The 18,428-nt window shown below is 40.4% G+C and overlaps 1 long non-coding RNA gene across 1 annotated transcript in view; it reads left to right on the plus strand.

Annotated features, from left to right (window-relative positions):
* The window catches only part of LOC135113335 (uncharacterized), a 141,063-nt gene that overhangs the window by 90,490 nt on the left and 32,145 nt on the right, over positions 1-18,428 (plus strand). Inside the window, exon 3 of the long non-coding RNA XR_010274797.1 lies at positions 2,211-2,277. This is a non-coding gene — a long non-coding RNA (uncharacterized LOC135113335). The remainder of the gene's footprint in view (positions 1-2,210; positions 2,278-18,428) is intronic.

Here is an 18,428-nt window from a genome sequence, read left to right on the forward strand (position 1 = left end):
ACCCACCGGATCAGAGAGCAATGAAGACAAATAGAGAAAAACAAGACAGAAATAAGATTGTGATATATAAGTCTTATTTTGTGGCAGGAGAATGGAATGTGGCGAGAGAGAGAGAGAGAGAGAGAGAGAGAGAGAGAGAGAGAGAGAGAGAGAGAGAGAGAGAGAGAGAGAGAGATCTGTTGAAAATGAGATGACTGTGGAGAACAAGGGCACGAGGAGGAGGAGGAAGAGAACCTGAAAGAGTGATTAAAGGAAAAAGAAAAGAAGGAGGAAGAGAAAGATTGGAGAAAATCAAAGAAACTAGAGGAGGAGGAGAGAAGAAGGACGAGGAACAGCAGAAGGAGGAATTGCTAAAGAAAGGAGAAGATGAAGAGAATTCCAGGTACAAAGGAAAGAAGATGAGGAGGAGGGGTTAGGAAAAAGAGCAAAGGAGACCAAAGGAGAAAAGGAGGAAGGAAGAACACTTGGAGAAAATGTAGGAGGTAATGGAGGAATACAGAGAGGCGGAGAAAAGATGAGACCGAAAAAGCAGAAAGAAACCAAACCAGCCGCTTCAAGTTTTATATTAATGGCAACACTTTGAGATACTTTGGAGCTCCTGAGAGTCGCCAAACGTTTTCTGATAAGGAGCAGCAAGAAGTGTAGGAATAATAAAGCTTTAACTTGTAATGACGCGGCGTTTGTTCCTTGATTTGAGTAACGGGACGATTTTTACTTAGGGGAACATGGCAACAGGTAGTGAAAGATTTAAATTGCTCGACCATTCCGTTTGCTGTTAGTGTGTCTGGAAGTTATTGAATTTTTAAGCTGTCAGTGATAATATGACATCTGTTCCTTCATTTAAATAACCTTAGACAACATTACTAGGCAAAGATATAACTACAGGCACTAACAAATTTAAGTACTCCATCAGTGGAATCTTTCGAAGTCCCAGTATCTCAAAACTACTTGTGACAATATAACATATTTTTCTTCATTTGAGTGGCTCTTGATAACATTATTGGGCAAACATATAACTACTGGCGCTAATAACTTCAAACCACTCTACCATTTTCTTTTTGCTGTCAATGGAGTCTTTTAAAAATTATAAGGCCTTTAAACTGCCAGTGACAATATAACATTATTTTCTTTCATCTGAGTGACTCTAGACAATATTATTTGGCATTTAGTGTCTCAAGATTACACTCTAAACCTGCACGGCAACATTTTACCAAACCTGAGAAGGCATAGCAGTCAAAAGAATATAAAAATAAATCGAGCAAGAACTCAAAGCCAGCGACTCACACACAATAAGGCAAGACGGCTCAGATTATGGGTAATGATTCGAGCCCTGCTTCAAAGGCTTTACAGATTCGGCACAAAGGAGCAGCGTACTCTGTGCCTGGCTGCGCGTGGGGATGGAAGCCTCTCGTGGCGAACCTTGCTGATCTGTAGATGGCCCGGGTTCTGAAACGCTTTGCTCTCTCATCCCAACCATTTTCAAAGGCCACAGAGATGATTAACAGGGTTCTCAAGAGTGTTTCTCCTGTTAATAATGTAGAAATGTTGTTGATTTGTCTCTAGCGCCATAAAACACCTTTAAAAAGCCGTGCAACGTCAGCTAGAACCTCTTGAATGTAGTGGAGGTGCGGCGCAGAAGTGTTTGAGCATATGGTTTGATGTGTGGCGACCTCTCTCTCTCCGCGGCTTGAGTATTGTGAAGAATGACCAGTGCAGGACAAGGACGATTCTCTTTTCTCATCTATTACTTTGCTTTGTACTTCGTATCATTTGGATTTTTATGTATTTGTTTATATTGTTTTTTTTTTCTACATTGTGAATATTATACTTTTTCCTTGAGTTTCTTTTCTTCTCAGGATGTTCGTAAAAAAAAAATTATCTCCTTGAATTCTGTTAGTTTCTGTCTCTGTTTCTGTCTACTGTCCTTGAGTCATATTTGTTCCCGTCATTATTGAGGAATTCAGGGACCCAAGAAAGCTGCAGCAAGCCAGCAGGCCTACACATGGCACCCTCCATATGACATACATAACTATATCAACCTATCATCCCTATCCTCACTCATTATGTATACACACATACATAGTTAATCAAGACAAACTAAACGAGTATACTGTATATTAGTATTATGTAACTGTGGAGATATTTAAACAGTATTAGGTTGATGACACACATTTTTTATTTTTTTTTTATTCTTTTCTTTTCTTTCCTAGGAGGGGCTCTGGCCTGGACTATCATGGTGAGGGAGTGTTGCTGTGCTCGCCTCGCCGCCCAAAGACTGTAAGTTCGATCTTTCTATTCTTAAACGTTTTATTAAATGCTTTCCTCTCTCATTTAGGTTATCTTCAAAGACAACAGAGATGATTTGTCGTGTCCTTGTCCCTTTCTCTGCTATATGCAAAACTTCTCGACACTTTAAACAACGTATGAAATCTACAAGAAAGAAAGAGATTAGAAGAATAGATGTTGCAATTTCTAGCCTTTACAGTGTTTGGAAGTGGCTGTAGAACAAGAAGAAATGTTTCAGAGTGGTTAGTGATTATGGACAGATGTCGCAAATAGCAGTGAAAGGATTAAGAATGTTTTTTTTTTTTTTTCTTATGAAGCAGAATTCCTTGTCAAACCATCACTAGAATCATGCAAACATCCCTGAACACTCAAGTAACTTTCAATGCAGCTGTTAATTGCAATGGATAGGACGATAAAAATGGGAATACTGCTTGCTTCTCTTTCTCTGCAGTTGTTTGCTGAGAGAAGTAGCGCTGTCTCGTAACCCTTGCTGGTGACATTATGACTTCGCTGTAGCGTATAACTCTGAATGATATAAGGAAGCCACAAGAAGCCAGTAAGCCTACACGTGGCAGTCCCTCTATAAACCACACTTACCTATATCCACCTATTATGTCTCCCTATAAATTTATCTGATTTTTTTAAGCTACTTATTGACTCGGCAGTAACAACCTGATTACTGAGTCTGCTCCACTAAATCATTTCCAGCAGATATTCGGGAGTTTCACGTGTCAGTGGGGCTCAGTTTGATATTTACAGCCTCACGGGACACTCAGATACAGAGGAGCGATGATCATAAATATGTAAACTTGTGAGAGGCGAACCCAACAATGCGTGCGTCGAAAAACATAAGGGAAAAGTATTTGTGTGTGTGTTTTTTTTTTTATTTTTTTATGTGTAGTTTGTTGTTGTTGTTGTTGTTGTTGTTGTTGTAATTTGTACTTTGTAGTTTATTTTTTTATTCTTTTAAATTTGAATTATATATATATATACGAGTATATATATATATATATATATATATATATATATATATATATATATATATATATATATATATATATATATATATATATATATATATATATATATATATATATATATATATATATATATATATATATATATATATTTTTTTTTTTTTTTTTTTTTTTTTTTTTTTTTTTTTGTTACTTCTACCTTTCATTCCAATGTTACTAGTATTTTTACGCAATTTTATATTTCAGTGACCTTAGTTGTTGTGGCGCCACGCAAGATATTTTGAATCACTTCACTTTGCTTCTTTTTTTTATGCAAGAGGTGTCCTGCAAAAGGCAACAAAAATTCATATAAAAAAGACCCAGTAAGGTGCCAGTCCCGAAAGCAAAAGTCCCAAAAGGATTATCCAGAATTGGAGGAGTGTCTTGGGGCGTCCCTCGTGAAAGAATTCTAGTCACAGAAAGGAGAAAATGCAGAAGTTGGCAGTGAGTTCCGGAGTTTACCACTGAAAGGGATGAAAGACTGAGAATAACGATTAACCCTTGCATTATGGACGTGGACAAGATAGTGGTGAGAGAAAGTAAAAAGTCTTGTGCAACGAGGATGTATATTAAACGCCAGAACTCTCAGGTTTTTCTTCTGTTTCTCGTCCTTACAGTTACATGAATTCTTAAGAGAAAGATTAATTCGCTTCAAGAGTTAAATTGACCTTCCGTTCTGTAATTTTTCCACTGCCTGCTTTGTTAGAGTAGCGACTGAGCGTCATGTTTTTATCCTTTCTTTTCTCCCCGTGAGTGCGCTCCTTCCTCCAGCTGCGTGACCCTCAGACTGTCTGGGAAAGGAGACGTACTCTGCCCTGTGCTCGTAATGTTAACTCACAGAACCCAAAGCAAAAACATGGCCCTTATTTTGAATCTCTCTCTCTCTCTCTCTCTCTCTCTCTCTCTCTCTCTCTCTCTCTCTCTCTCTCTCTCTCTCTCTCTCTCTCTCTCTCTCTCTCTCTCTCTCTCTCTCTCTCTCATAAGTGTTTTTCCCATTGATGATGCATTATTACCATGTTGCGGCTCCCTTGAAAATCCTTACAACTTTTACTGGAGCCTGTTAAAAATGTACATCCCTAAATAAACTGTCACTAGAATCATTAAAACATCCTTGAAAACGCCCAGTAACTTCCACTACAGCTGTTGAAAATGTACGTCCCATGATAAGCTGCTTGAAAACTCCTATTAGCTTCCACTACAGCTGTTGAAAATGTACATCTCTTGATATAAACTGCTTGAAGACTTCCACTTCCACTACAGCCTGCTAAAAAATGTACGTTCCTTGGTAATCTGTCACTGTATTCATGAAAACACCCTTGAAACTCCGGTAGTTTTCACTACAACATGTTAGAAAATGTACATTTCTTGATAGTCTGTCACTAGAATCATAAGAACTCCAGTAACTTCCACTAGAGGCAGCAACGGACAGAAGCCTTATCAAAGGTATGTGGCTGCCCGGGAGGGAAAAATCTAAAGAAACGTACATATTTGTTTTAACGAGAATCCAAAAATATTCAAACAAGTCTCTCTCTCTCTCTCTCTCTCTCTCTCTCTCTCTCTCTCTCTCTCTCTCTCTCTCTCTCTCTCTCTCTCTCTCTCTCTCTCTCTCTCTCTCTCTCTCTCCCTCCTTAATATACATGCCAGAAAGATCACACACACACACACACACACACACACACACACACACACAGAGACAGAGAGAGAGAGAGAGAGAGAGAGAGAGAGAGAGAGAGAGAGAGAGAGAGAGATACAAGAACCTCGACTAAACGCACGCCCGAACGATCTCTAAAAAAAAAAAAAAAAAATACCTATACATATAAAATAAAAAAAAATAAAATAAATAAAAAAGTCGGGGGGGGGGGTGAGAGGGCGGCTTCAGATTCCACATAAGGAGGATTGGAACCTTTGAAGACGACGCAGGGAGGAGGATATGAATACTTGACGCCCTGATCTTCGCCGCGGGCTGGGAAGTGTGAGACCAGAGTGAAAAATTGATGACTTCTCTCCTCGAGCAATCAATCACTCAGGAGGAGGAGGAGAGGAAGGAAGGAAGGAAGGAGTAAAAAGATGAGGAATGGAAGGAAGGGGAGGATGAGACGTAGAAGGTGGGATGAAAGGAAGGACGAGGCGAAGTAAGGAGAGGGTGGTTGGGTAGAAGGAAGGAAGCAGTAAAAAGATGAGGAATGGAAGGAAGGGGAGGATGAGACGTAGAAGGTGGGATGAAAGGAAGGACGAGGCGAAGTAAGGAGAGGGCGGATAAGTAGAAGGAAGGAAAGAGTAAATTGATAGGATGGAGGGTTAAATAAAGAGTTGCATAGAGTTACATAGAAAAACAGGCCACAACAGACCTTGCCGTCCTCACGAAATGACCTGACTTAGGACTGCTAAGGTGATAGTAGAAGAAAAGGACAGGAAAGCAGAAGGCTCTCTCCCCCCCCTACCCCACTCCCTTCACCATAAAACCAGGTCGGAAAACAGGTCGGAAAGAAATACCTTACGGGATTAGAGAAGGAAAAACCCGAAGGAAATTTTATAGGAAAGAAAGAAAACAGATGAAATGAGGTGCCCCCATTTCCCTGAAGGCAAGGAAGTCAATCACTAACAAACAAACGCTGTTAGCCTCGAATTGCAGGCAAAATATTTGTCAAGACGGCGTTTAAAAGTCTCTACGGTGTCGCCTCTTAGTCTTCCTTGTGCTAATGGGAATAGATTTATTTTTTTAATTCTTTAAGATGCTCTTCGTATGATTTGTTTCTTAGGTTTGGTATCATTTTTGTTACTCTACGTTGAACTCATTCTAATTTATCAATATCTTTCTGGTAACAGGAGCACCATGCTTGAACGCAATATTCCAAAAGTTATACAAAGTGAGGATTATATCCGTAGATTTATATTCAAGAGATCTGCTGATGAAGCCAATTATTTTATTCGCTTTCTTTACGCCTCCTGAACATTGTTGGCTGAACATTGTTTAAGCTACTCGATATTGTTACTCATAAATCAATTTCCCCGTCATTACTTTTAAGTTGGGTGCCATTTAAAATATACTTTGGTTTCTCGTTTCTATACCCTATGTGAAGCACTTGGCACTTTTCTGCATTAAAACTCGTTTGCCAGTTTGTCCCCACTCTGACAACTTGTCTAGATTTTTCTGCATTTCTATTACTTGTCCGTTAAAGACTTAGCTCGTTCAAGACTTCGCTATTTTGGTGTCATCAGCAAACCTTGATATTATAATGGTAACACCCTCATCTATGTCGTTAATATAAACAAGGAAAAGAACAGGCCCTAAGACTGATCCTTGTGGCACCCCGCTGGTTACGTTAACCAGATAGATGGAGAGATGGAAGGAAGGAGTAAAGAGTAATGAATGGAAGAATGAAAGGGAATGATGGAAGTAGAGGTGAAGCGAAAGATGGAGGAATAGAAAGCCTAGGGAATAAAGGATGAAGGAAAAGAAGTGGTGAAGAAATGAAGAAATGAGAGGATGGATAGACGGAAAAAAGGGGAAAAAAAGGATACACTGGTAGAAAAAGAAGAAATAGGAAAACTGAAGGATATAGGAATAAAAAAAGAAGGAAAGGAATGAAAGAGTGAAAGGAATGATCACTGACTGACAGATTACAACTAAAGCCATGAAAAAATTTTAAAAAATGATGCACAGATAGAAAGTAAAGGAAAACTGTAATATGTTGGTCGTATGTCTATGAATGATTCTCCCCTTAGGGACCAGTGACTGCATGATTTTTTTTCAAAGGGTGCCTAGAAATAGTGAGGTACAGTGAGGGACACATGACATGAACATTTGAATATTTCGGCATTCATCAATAGCCAAGATCAATACAAAGAAATTAACCAATACAAATTACAGTTAGCGGTTTGCCTATACGTAGCAGAAAAAAAAAAGACTAATTCATTTTGACATAAGTAATGGGATGAAAAAATGCAAGTATAAAATATTGCGTTAGAGATTAAATGCACATTGTACAGACAGATTGGGGCGGTTGGGACTGACTGGGGTGTGTAGAAGAGTGCACAGTACGAAAAGATGTTTTAGGAAGAAAATTGTGTGCGATGTTAAAAGGTGATTTGAGTTGAATTGAAAGTGTTACGAGTGTATGTATTATGTTAGTACATTACACTAAGACGTAACTACTGCCACACTGGTTTGAGATATAGCATTTTGTTTTATTATATATTTAGCACCTATGCAACAAATATTTTAAGACCAAGTAGCTATTTCATATGTTTAAAATAAAAACGTAATACTTTTATCTGTGTGTTTTCAGTCTTAAAACTAGAGAAATACATGATTTTTTTTTTATTATCATTATTCTTTTGTAATTAATCGTCCTAGGTGTGAGGGTACATGAATTTCTCAACAGCTCCGTGAAGAGTGCATGCATTTAGAAAAGGCTGAAGAACACTGGTGTCGTCAAGGGTGAAAGATTGCGTCATTGTTAAAAAAAAAAAAAATGTTATATATTTGTATCCTCTTTCCTTGTCGGTTTCCATTTGTGAGTTTCCAGTATTTGATCTTTTCTGTTTTTTTTTTTTTTTTTCAAAGGGAACCAGTGTGTGTGTGTTTGTGTGTGTGTGTGTGTGTGTGTGTGTGTGTGTGTGTGTGTGTGTGCAGAGATTTATGAATGGATGAATACCAGGAAAATATTTGTTACTTTTCTTTTTTTCTTGTCCTTTTTTTCTATTTTTTTTCTTTTTTCTTATTTTTTTCCTTTTTTATTTTTCTGCTGCTGTTTCTTATTCTTTTTTCTTCTCCTTCTCCTCCTCCTCCTCCTCCTCCTCCCTCCTCCTTCTTCTTCTTCTTCTTCTTCTTCTTCTTCTTCTTCTTCATACTTCCTCCTCCTCCTCCTCCTCCTCCTCCTCCTCCTTTTCCTCCTCCTTCAGTAATCAGGTTGTTAGTGCCGAGTCATTAGGGAGCTTTAAAAGAAGATTAGACAAATTTATGGACGAGGATGATGGGTGGAAGTAGGTAGGTATGTTTTATACAGGGACTGCCATGTGTGGGCCTGAAGGTTCTTGCACCTTCCCTTGTTTTCTTATGTCCTTTTCTCAAATAGAGGGGTACATGAATAGAATCATCATCATCATCATCATCATCATCATCATCATCATCATCTTCGTCTTATTTTCTTCTTATTATTATTTTTATTCTTATTCTTCTTAGTCTTCGTCTCCTCCTACTTTCCCTCCTACGTCTTTATACTCCTCCTCCTCCTCCTCCTCCTCCTCCTACTCCTCCTCTTCCACTATTTCTTCGTATTTTCCCTCCTCTTGCTCCTCTTTTTTCCTGTTTTTTTCTTTTTCTCTCCTCCTTCTCAACTTCCTCGTCCTCCTCCTCCTCCTCCTATTCCTCCTTTTGCTATTGCTTCTCTTTTTCTTCTACGCTCTTTTTTTCTTCTTTTTCCTTCTCCTCCTCCCGCTGCTCCTCCTTCTGCTCCTCCTGCTGCTCATCCTCCCGGATCGATCAAGCAGCACCCGGGTCGCAGCGCTGCACCTCTTTAAAGTTTCCGGCTACGAACATTTAATTTCTGGCAATGGCTGGGGGAGGTCAGGGCGTGTGTGTGTGTATGTGTGTGTATGGCTATTTGTCTTGTTATTGTCTGTTCATGTGTTAGTTTTATTCCTGTTTTTGTGTTTGTGTATGTCTCTCTTTCTCCCTCCCGCTCTCTCTACACTCATACTCACACACACCCCTCCCCACACACACACCACACACAAAAAGGGTTCCTGGACAAATACAGTCAGGGAGGCAGGACCGCACGACTGTAGCTTAGGCCCTGTATATTGCACCCAGGTAAACACACACAGGTAAACACGACTAGGCAGGTGAGGGCATAAGAGAGGAGGTGGCTTGTGTAGGGCAGCGAGTCTTTTCCTGTCTTGTTATATATTTTTGTGACTAGGTGGGTGTTTACTCCCCTTCCTACGTGATGTTAGGTTAGGTTTAAGTTAGGTTTGGGTTAGGTTAGGTTTGGTTAGGTTTGGTTAGGTTAGGTCACGTTTACTACAAGGTCACCAAGCTGGTTTCTATTGATATGTCCGAATCAGGATTACGAGTCACGGTGGAGTGCATGTTTTTGTGTATTGGACGTGAATTTTGTCGAAGTAAAGAGGTATTGTTACTTGAAATCTATAATGATCCTTTGTGACATGCAAAGGCACACACACATTCTCTCTCTCTCTCTCTCTCTCTCTCTCTCTCTCTCTCTCTCTCTCTCTCTCTCTCTCTCTCTCTCTCTCTCTCTCTCTCTCTCTCTCTCTCTCTCTCTCTCAGTGGATTTGAAAATGATTCCTTCGCTATTCGGAACAGTTGGCACGCCTGACAGTGATGCTGCAATGTACAGCCTCGCAGCAGGAATCTTGTGCATATCGTTACAGTAATCACTTGTGCATGAGCTGTGCTGAAGTACACTGAAGTACACTCCTCAGACCACTGCGGAGAATTGTTTTGAAGCTCCTTGATCATGCACCTCAAAATATCTGATGTTTGCAGACTCCGATGAAGTGTGCTGAAATGGAATGAAATACGCGGAAATACATACACTGAAATGCACTCCTCTTCAGAGCTTCCGGAAGAGTTGTTTTAGAGTTTTTCGTTTGCATATCTCAGAATACTTGATGCTTACAGATTTCAATGCATCTTTGTGGGGAGTGCACTTGAATAGACTCACATACAGCATACATGACGTAGCGGAATTGTATTGGTATGAGTATGATCAGTCTTCAGAAACGCTTTGCTCTCACCACGGCTGTTTTCAAAGGCCACAAAGATAATTAGCCGTCTTCTCAACAGTGTTTCTCCAGTCAGTTATGTATAAAACTTGTTAATATGTCACTAAAAACCGTATAAAACACTCTTAAAAACCCATGTCACGTCATCTAGAGCCTTTTGAAAGTAGTGGAGGTGCCGCGCAGAAGTGTTTCAGAAAATTATCCTGTTTACAGATATTTTTGGTTCCATAATCCCAGTTTTTTTTTTCTTTGTGAGGAGTGCACATGAACACATATACATTATACATAACTATTATATACATCATTATGTATAGCTCCCTTCATCCCAGTATTCTAGATTTTTCTAGTTTGTGGCTTGTTCTTATTTTTCTACATAATTCTGTCTCCTTCACCCCAGTTGTCCTCATTATTCCAGGTTTTCTATCTTACTCTAACCTCCTTCACTACAGTTTTCCATCAATTGGCTTCTTTCACCGCAGTTTCCTTCGTTACTCTGTCTTTCTACAATGTTCTGGCTTCCTCCACCCTGTTTTCTACAACCTTCAGTCTTTATATATTATTCTAGCCTCCTTTACTATTATTTTCTTCGTTATTCTGGCCTCCATCACTTCGATATTTCCTTCATCATTCTGGCTTCCTTCATTCTTATCTTCCACATCCCTCTGTCTGTACTGTAATGATCGAGATATTTATAGAAGGCATTATGGTGTGGGTATTACGGTTCCTACACCCCAGTTTGCTGCGCCCCGCCGCGCCATTATCCCTCCCCTCCCCGCCACAGCCACCCCGGAGCCTCCCCTAGTGTTCCTCCTTCAGGTTGCGACGGTCACGCCATCTAGAGACTGCAAGGGTGCCAAAATAGACTAATGAAGACACATGTAACACGGTCTTTCCTCTCTTCCCCCTGTATCCCGTCCTCTGTCTGTTCTCTTTTAATGTGTCTTTCTATCTTCCTCCTCTCTTCTGTTTTTTTCCGTCCTGTCAGTTCCTGTTCTTCTCTCATATCCTTTCCTCTTTCTGCCTGTCTTTCCTCTCCTTTCCTTTACTGTTTCCTGTCATCTTTCTCTTATCCGCCCTCTCTCTACTTGTTTTCATCTCCTCTCTTCTTTATCTGTCTGTCGTCCTCTCCTTGCCTGTCTCCTCTTCTCTCTTGTTCTCTATCTTTCTCTCATCCTCTTCCTTGTCTCCTTTCCTATCCTCTCTGTATCTATCCTCATCTTCCTTTCTGTTCCTATTTCCTTGCCTCTTCTCCTGTTCTTCCTGTCTCCTCTTCTTCCATTCCTATTCCCACCTTCTGCCTCCCCTTCTCCTCCTCCTCCTCCTCCTCCTTCTTCTTCTTATGCCTCCAGATCCCCTCTCGTTCTCTTCCCCTTTTCCTACCGTCTCCCCTCTTGCTGTTTTTAATCTCCTACCCTCCCCTCTCTTCTCTTCTCTGTCTCCACTCTCTGTCTCTCTCTCTTTAGCCTTCTTTTTCTCTTCTCACTGTTTCTCTGTTCGTTTCAGTTGGTGTTTCTTTTATTAGTCTTTTTTCCTTTTTTTTTTTTTTAGGTTGTTTTGTTTCTGTTTTCTGTTATTGTTCTTGTGGTTGTTTATTTGTGAAGTTGGTTCGAGTTTTGATCTTTTCTACTTTTTTTTTCTTCCTTTTACTGCAGGCTTACACTCTCTCTCTCTCTCTCTCTCTCTCTCTCTCTCTCTCTCTCTCTCTCTCTCTCTCTCTCTCTCTCTCTCTCTCTCTCTCTCTCTCTCTCTCTCTCTCTCTCTCTCTCTCTCTCTCTCTCTCTCTCTCTCTCTCTCTCTCTCTCTCTCTCTCTCTCTCTCTCTCTCTAGACTCTCTCCTCATTGGCTCCACTTCCCTTCCTTCCCCTCATTTACTTCCCCTCTCTTCCTTTCCCACTGTCTCCATTCCTTTATCATTCCCCTTACTGTCTTCACCTCCCATTCCTTCCCTCTGTTACCTCTCTCCCCCCCCATCACCATTACGAGTACCATCCCTCACCTTTTCCCCTCACTAACTCCCTCCCATACCTCACTCACTGTCCCAATCCTCTCCCCTTTCCCTTCTACTCTCAGCTTCTTTCCTCCCTCCCCTTACAGTTACCATTTATCCCCTCTCCCCTCACTAACTCTTTCCCCTGTTCCTCCCCTCACTGTCCTAATCGTTCCCTTCTTTCTCTCTCTCTCTCTACTTTCAAATACCCTTCATCTCTCCTCACTGTTATCATCACCCTCTCTTCTTCTTCTTACTTCTTCCCTTCTTCTCTTTCATTGTTTCCTCCATCCACCTCTCCTCTCGTTTTCTCTATCTACTCTCTCTCGCTCTCTCCTCCTTCCTTGCTTTTTGTCCCCATCCTTGTCTCTCCTCTCGGTCTCCATCTCCCTTCTCTCCTTGTACTTCCTCCCTCCTCTTTCCTCGCTTCATTCATCCACCTTCTCTCCGCTCTTTGTCTCTATCTACTCTCTCTCCCTTCGCTTTCTCCAGTAGCTGCCTTTCCTCTCCCCTTGTCATCTCCTCCATCTGTAACTCTTTCCCATTCTTAGTCTTCCCCTCAGGCCCTCAGTAGATCAGTTAGTCTTCCCCTCAGGCCCTCAGTAGATCAGTTAGTCTTCCCCTCAGGCCCTCAGTAGATCAGATAGCAAGGTGTATCACTAAACATGAGAGGTAAAGGAAGCTGCAAGAAACCATCAAGCTTATGTGTGGCAGTCCCTGTATAAAATATGCCTTCCTATATCCACCTGTCATCTCCGTCCATAAATTTATTCAATCTTTTTAAGGGCTCCCTATTGACTGCCCACTGACAAACAGCCTCTTAAGGGTCAACAGGTTGGCTATTGCTTGTTCCTCGTTTGTGTTCATGTGTGTTTTCTTTCAGTTTTCTTTCTTCCAGCTTTTGTATGTTGCTTGCTCTCTTCTACCGTTAATTTAATGTTGACTACTTTTCTGCATTTCTTCCTTTGTGTTATGTTGTGTTCCTTTAGATGCCTTTCTCCCAGCCAGCGTTTGTATATATCTCTTGCTATCATCAACTGCTATTTTCATGCTGACTCTTCTTCTGAATCTGCTAATTGTATACCTCCTCTCCCTTTGCCTCACTGCATAAGACTTTCCACTTATCCCTATTCTGTCCACCTCCCTAATGCAAGGGTCAGCCAGTACCTACACTCTGGTAGATTCTGATACTCTCTGTCTGCATATGTGTTTTCTTCTTCATTGTCCTTCTTTATGTCCACTTCCCTGATGCAAGAGTTTAGCAGCACCTTTACACTTTCATCTCCTCTATTGGTAAACTCCGGAACTCTTTGCCTGCATCTTTGTTTCCTCTTTCTACGGTATGAGCTTGTTTACAGGGGATTGATTACCTCTTGTTTTGTGCCTTTCATTCTTTCATGAGAGATCATTTTTTTTCCCCTCTTTGATTTTTTTCCCCTCTTGTGAAAATAAAGATCTCAGAGTAGGTGTGGGTTAAGGTGATAGTGAGGTTAGCAAAATAATTTTCATTTTTGGTTTTTTGCTCTTGTGCTTTCGCTCCAGTGGCGCGTACTGAGGCGATACGAGTTAGCAATATGTTAGTAGATTCTTTTTTTTCTTCTTGTGTGTTTCCTCTTGTAATAATAATAATAATAACAATAATAATAATAATAATGATAATAATAATAATAATAGTAATAGTAGTACTAGTAATAATAATAATAATAATAATAATAATAATAATAATAATAATAATAGAAATGATAAACGGTTTACTAATAATTCGTATGCCAATAAGCCAAAAATTCAGAGGTTTGTGAGGATTACATGTATAGATTGTTACATTAATAATAATAATAACCCTAATACTAATGATAATAATAATGATAATAGTAGTAATAGCATCACAGAGAGGGTGTGTAATAATGTGATTTAAGGTTAGTAAGGTCACAGGTTACGTTATGTTACGTTAGGTGACAGTTAGGTTAGGTTAGGGCAGGTTAAGTGACAAGGTCAACAAGATCACAGATTAGGTTAGGTTAAGTTAGGTTAAGTGACATAAGGTTAGGTTAGATTAGGTTACGTTAGGTTTGGTGACATTAAGTTAGGTTACGTTAGGTTTAGTAACATAAGGTTAGCAAAATCACAGGTTAAGTTAGGTTAGGTTAGGTGACAAGATTAAGTTGGGTTTGGGCTAAATGACAAGGTTAGTAAGATCACAGGTTAGGTTAGGTTTGGTAAGGTTAGATCACGTTAGGTTAGGTGACATAAGGTTAGCAAGATCACAGTTACTCCCAGCCGTGCCTTGTGTCCTCGTGTCCTGAGTCTCTTGGGTCACGTTAGGTTAGGTGACATAAGGTTAGCAAGATCACAGTTACTCCCAGCCGTGCCTTGTGTCCTCGTGTCCTGAGTCTCTTGGGTCACGCCACTTCCCCCCACCCCACACACACACACACACACCGTCTAATTGAAGCTCTCGTCTGGAAAAGTCAGTGTTTTATGGAGAACTTTGCTAAGGAAATTGGAGGACTTTTTATATTACCGCTTCGTGATTTTTACACCTAAGGATTTTATTTACTTTTTTGTTCTTGAGTATTCTTCCTGACGCCTTTACGAGGTTAATGAATAAATCTCGTCTTCATTAGGTACCTTTTTTACTGGAAGATATATATTTTTTTTTTCTTTTCCATTTGGCTTGTTAAATATTCTTACTTTCTTCTTTCGTCCTCAGATTTTTTTTCTTTACATATGTATTTGTATTTCCGTACGAGGTTATGGAGTAAATCTTATCTTCATTAGGTACTTTGCTTTTGGAAAATATCTTCTTCTTCTTCTTCTTCTTCTTCTTCTTCTTCTTCTTCTTCTTTTTCTTCTTTTCTTCTTCGTTTTCTTCTTTTTCATCATCATCTTCTTCTTCTTCTTCTTCTTCTTCTTCTTCTTCTTCTTCTTCTTCTTCTTCTTCGTCGTCGTCGTCGTCGTCGTCGTCGTCGTCGTCGTCGTCGTCGTCGTCGTCTTCTCCTCTTCTTGGCTTCTTGTATCTTCCTTCTCTCTCCTCTTGTCTATAGGTTTCCTTATTTTTAATCTCCTACATTTTGCTTTGTTTCTCTCTCTCTCTCTCTCTCTCTCTCTCTCTCTCTCTCTCTCTCTCTCTCTCTCTCTCTCTCTCTCTCTCTCTCTCTCTTGGTTTCCTCTATTTTCTTTATTTCTTTCGTTTTTATTTTTTCATATTCAAACCTGCTTTTATCATTTCTTCCATTATTTTTCTCTCTTGGTTTCTTGTATCTTCCTTTTCTTTTCCTTTTTTCTCATATTTGACCCTCCTACCTTGTTTTCCCCCTTTTCATCTTTCTTTTATCTAAATATTCTGCCACTTTCCTTCTCCCATTTTCCATCCATCTTTCTTCACTCCTGTACATATTTATTTCTTTTTTTTTTTTTTTTTGCCCATATTTTAATCTCTATCTATCTTCTGTTTTCCTGCTTTCGTCTTTTTATCTGCTTCTACTTTTATCTAGTTCTGCTCTCCTTCCCCATTCTTCCATCTTTCTTCCTCCTTGTATTTGTTTATTTATTTATTTTGTATTCTCCTTGTCTATATTTGTATCCTCTATTTTCTTTTTACCTTCGTTTCGTCCTTTTATTTCAATCTCCTGCCATTTTCCTTCTCCCTTCGTGTTTCTTTCTTCGTTATACTTATTTATTTCGTCTTCTCTCTGCTTCTCTCCCTTTGGAATGTTCTCCCTCCCTTCCTCTCTTGTTCTCTCTTCTCCCTTGCATCTCCTTCCCCTACCTCTCTCCTCTCCCAAAGCTCCCTCCCTCTCTCCCTCCATCCCTCTCTCCCTCCCTCATCTCAGCCAAGTCGATCCATGAACTCTGGTATTTGGTTTTGAAAATGCAATATAACTTTAAGCATTGATTTCTGTATGTTGCTCTATGTTATGTTATTCTATGTTATGTTAGGTTCATGCTGCCGGATTGTGTGGTTAATGTTCCGTGCTATGTGACCTTCTTGTAGTAGTAGTAGTTGTGGTAGTAGTGGTAGTGGTAATTGTAGTAGTGATGGCAGGATGGTAGTAGTAGTAGCAGTAGTAGTAATAGTGATAGTAGTGATGGTGGTGGTGGTGGTGGTGGTGGTGGTAGTAGAAGTAGTAGTAGTAGTGGTGGTGGTGGTGGTAGTGGTGGTGGTGATACTCGTAGTAGTGGTGGTGTTGGTGGTGGTTCTTCTCGTTCTTTACTGTTGCTTTTGTCGTTGTTGTTGTTTTTGTCGTTCTTTGTTGTTGTTGTTGTTGTTGTTGTTGTTGTTGTTGTTGTTGTTGTTGATGATGTTGTTTTTGTCGTTGTTGTTTTTGTCGTTTGCTGTTTTTGTCGTTCTTTGTTGTTATTGCTGTTGTTGTTGTTGTTGTTGAAGTACGTTGTCATATTAGTCGTAGTAGCAATAGCAATAAAGTTTTATCAGCAGCAGCAGGAGCAGTATCATAACAGCAGCAGCGGTAGCAGCAGCAGCAACAGTAGCAGTACCAGCACCACCACCACTCTTATGAAACCCATGAAAGAGCATCCAGGAAAAAAAACAGAATCCGTATCAGCCCAAACAGAGTCCACCCTTCCTCCACTCCAGCAAACATGATAGAGGTTGACAAAAGAGGAGGTAAAAGCCACCCCTCGATCCTTTCTTCACTGCATAACCTTCAAGCTTTTATTGTGTATTTACGAACCAGTGACGCATTGTACTCTCATTCACAACACGAGGCAAAGTAATACACGGCTTGAAAACTTCTCAGCTCAGCCTCTTAACTTAATCCTGCCTAAAATATAGTTGGTTTTATATATGTAGATTAAAGTGGAAGTCTTATTTCTGCTCTCATGAATAAAGTAGAGGTGCTTTATATGAGGCTTTGTACTGTTACTGGTAAACTTTAGTCATCTGGGAACACTCGTGGACCCAAGAGATTTTCTGAGGTACGCCGGATTGAAATTCCCTTCTATAATGGTTAATGTGTGTTCGTCTATTCTGTTCCCACAAAAATACTGGTGTTTTAAGAGGATGTTAACTTTTTTTTTGTCTTTTCTGTATCATTTTTAGATGTATTGTGTTTATTTGCTGTTGTGTGTGTGTGTGTGTGTGTGTGTGTGTGTGTGTGTGTGTGTGTGTGTGTGTGTGTGTGTGTGTGTGACTCTTTTATTGCAAAGGTAATGTATGTTTTTCTTTCTGCTTCCATTGTTTGTTTCTTCAGGTTAGCCTTCCTCCTCCTCCTCCTCCTCCTCCTCCTCCTCCTCCTCCTCCTCCTCCTCCTCCTCCTTCTCCATATACTCGTAATACTTCTTTATCCCTCTCTGGTGTTCCCTCTTTCCTTCCTCTTTTCCTTCCTTCCTCCTTTTTATCCTCCTCTCTTTCTCTTCTTCTTCCCTCTCCTCTTCTTCCTCTCATTTCTCATTTTCTTCACAGTCTTCTTCCTACCATTTCTCTCTTTCGTCCTCCCATTCCTCCCCTTTTATCCTTCCCTCATTCCCTCTTCTTCTCTTCCTTCCTCTTTTTACTCAAACCCTTATCTTCTTCCCTCCCTTCGTCTTCTCTTCCTTCCTCTCTCCCTCTTCTTTCCTCCCTTCTTCTTCTCTCTTGCACCTTCCTCTTCTCTCGTTCCTTTCTCACACCCTCCTCTTCTTCCTCATATCCTCCTCTCCTTCCTCGCTCCTTTCCCCTTCTTCCCTTCCTTCCTCTTCTTTCCTTCTGACACCCTCCTCTTCCTCCTCACACCTTCCTCTTCCTGCACCCCCTGTTATTCCTCTCACCCTTCTCCTATCCCTCCCTTCCTTTTCTTCTTCCTTCACACCCATCCACTTGTTCACACACACTTTTTCTACCCACACCTCTTCTCTATTTCCTCCCTCTTCTCCCTGCCCCTCCCAATACATAAACACGCTGCAATTAAGTCATTAACATCGGAAGGGAAGAGAAACAGAAATTTAAGAGCGTTGTATTCATGAAATGTTGGATTTTCTACTTTTTTTTTCTTTTTTGCTTTCATTCCCGTCCGTCCACACATCGTGCTGTTTTATACGCGCTGAAACAATCTGCGGGCGTGCTTTGGTGTGTGTGTGTGTGTGTGTGTGTGTGTGTGTGTGTGTGTGTGTGTGTGTAGGTTGGGATTGTGGATGTAAGTGGGGATTGTGTGTATGGAGGGGAGGGGTTGTAAGAGAGATGATTGTGTGTGTGTGTGTGTGTGTGTGTGTGTGTGTGTGTGTGTGTGTGTGTGTGTGTGTGTGTGTGTGTGTGTGTGTGTGTTGGTGTGGGTGTGGATTGTGTTTGTGAAAGGGGGACGGGGTTATAACAGGGATGTGTGTGTGTGTGTGTGTGTGTGTGTGTGTGTGTGTGTGTGTGTGTGTCGCGCGCGCATTTTTGGATGACC

This window comes from Scylla paramamosain, chromosome 25, assembly GCF_035594125.1.
Source record: "Scylla paramamosain isolate STU-SP2022 chromosome 25, ASM3559412v1, whole genome shotgun sequence".
NCBI classification, from domain to species: domain Eukaryota; kingdom Metazoa; phylum Arthropoda; class Malacostraca; order Decapoda; family Portunidae; genus Scylla; species Scylla paramamosain.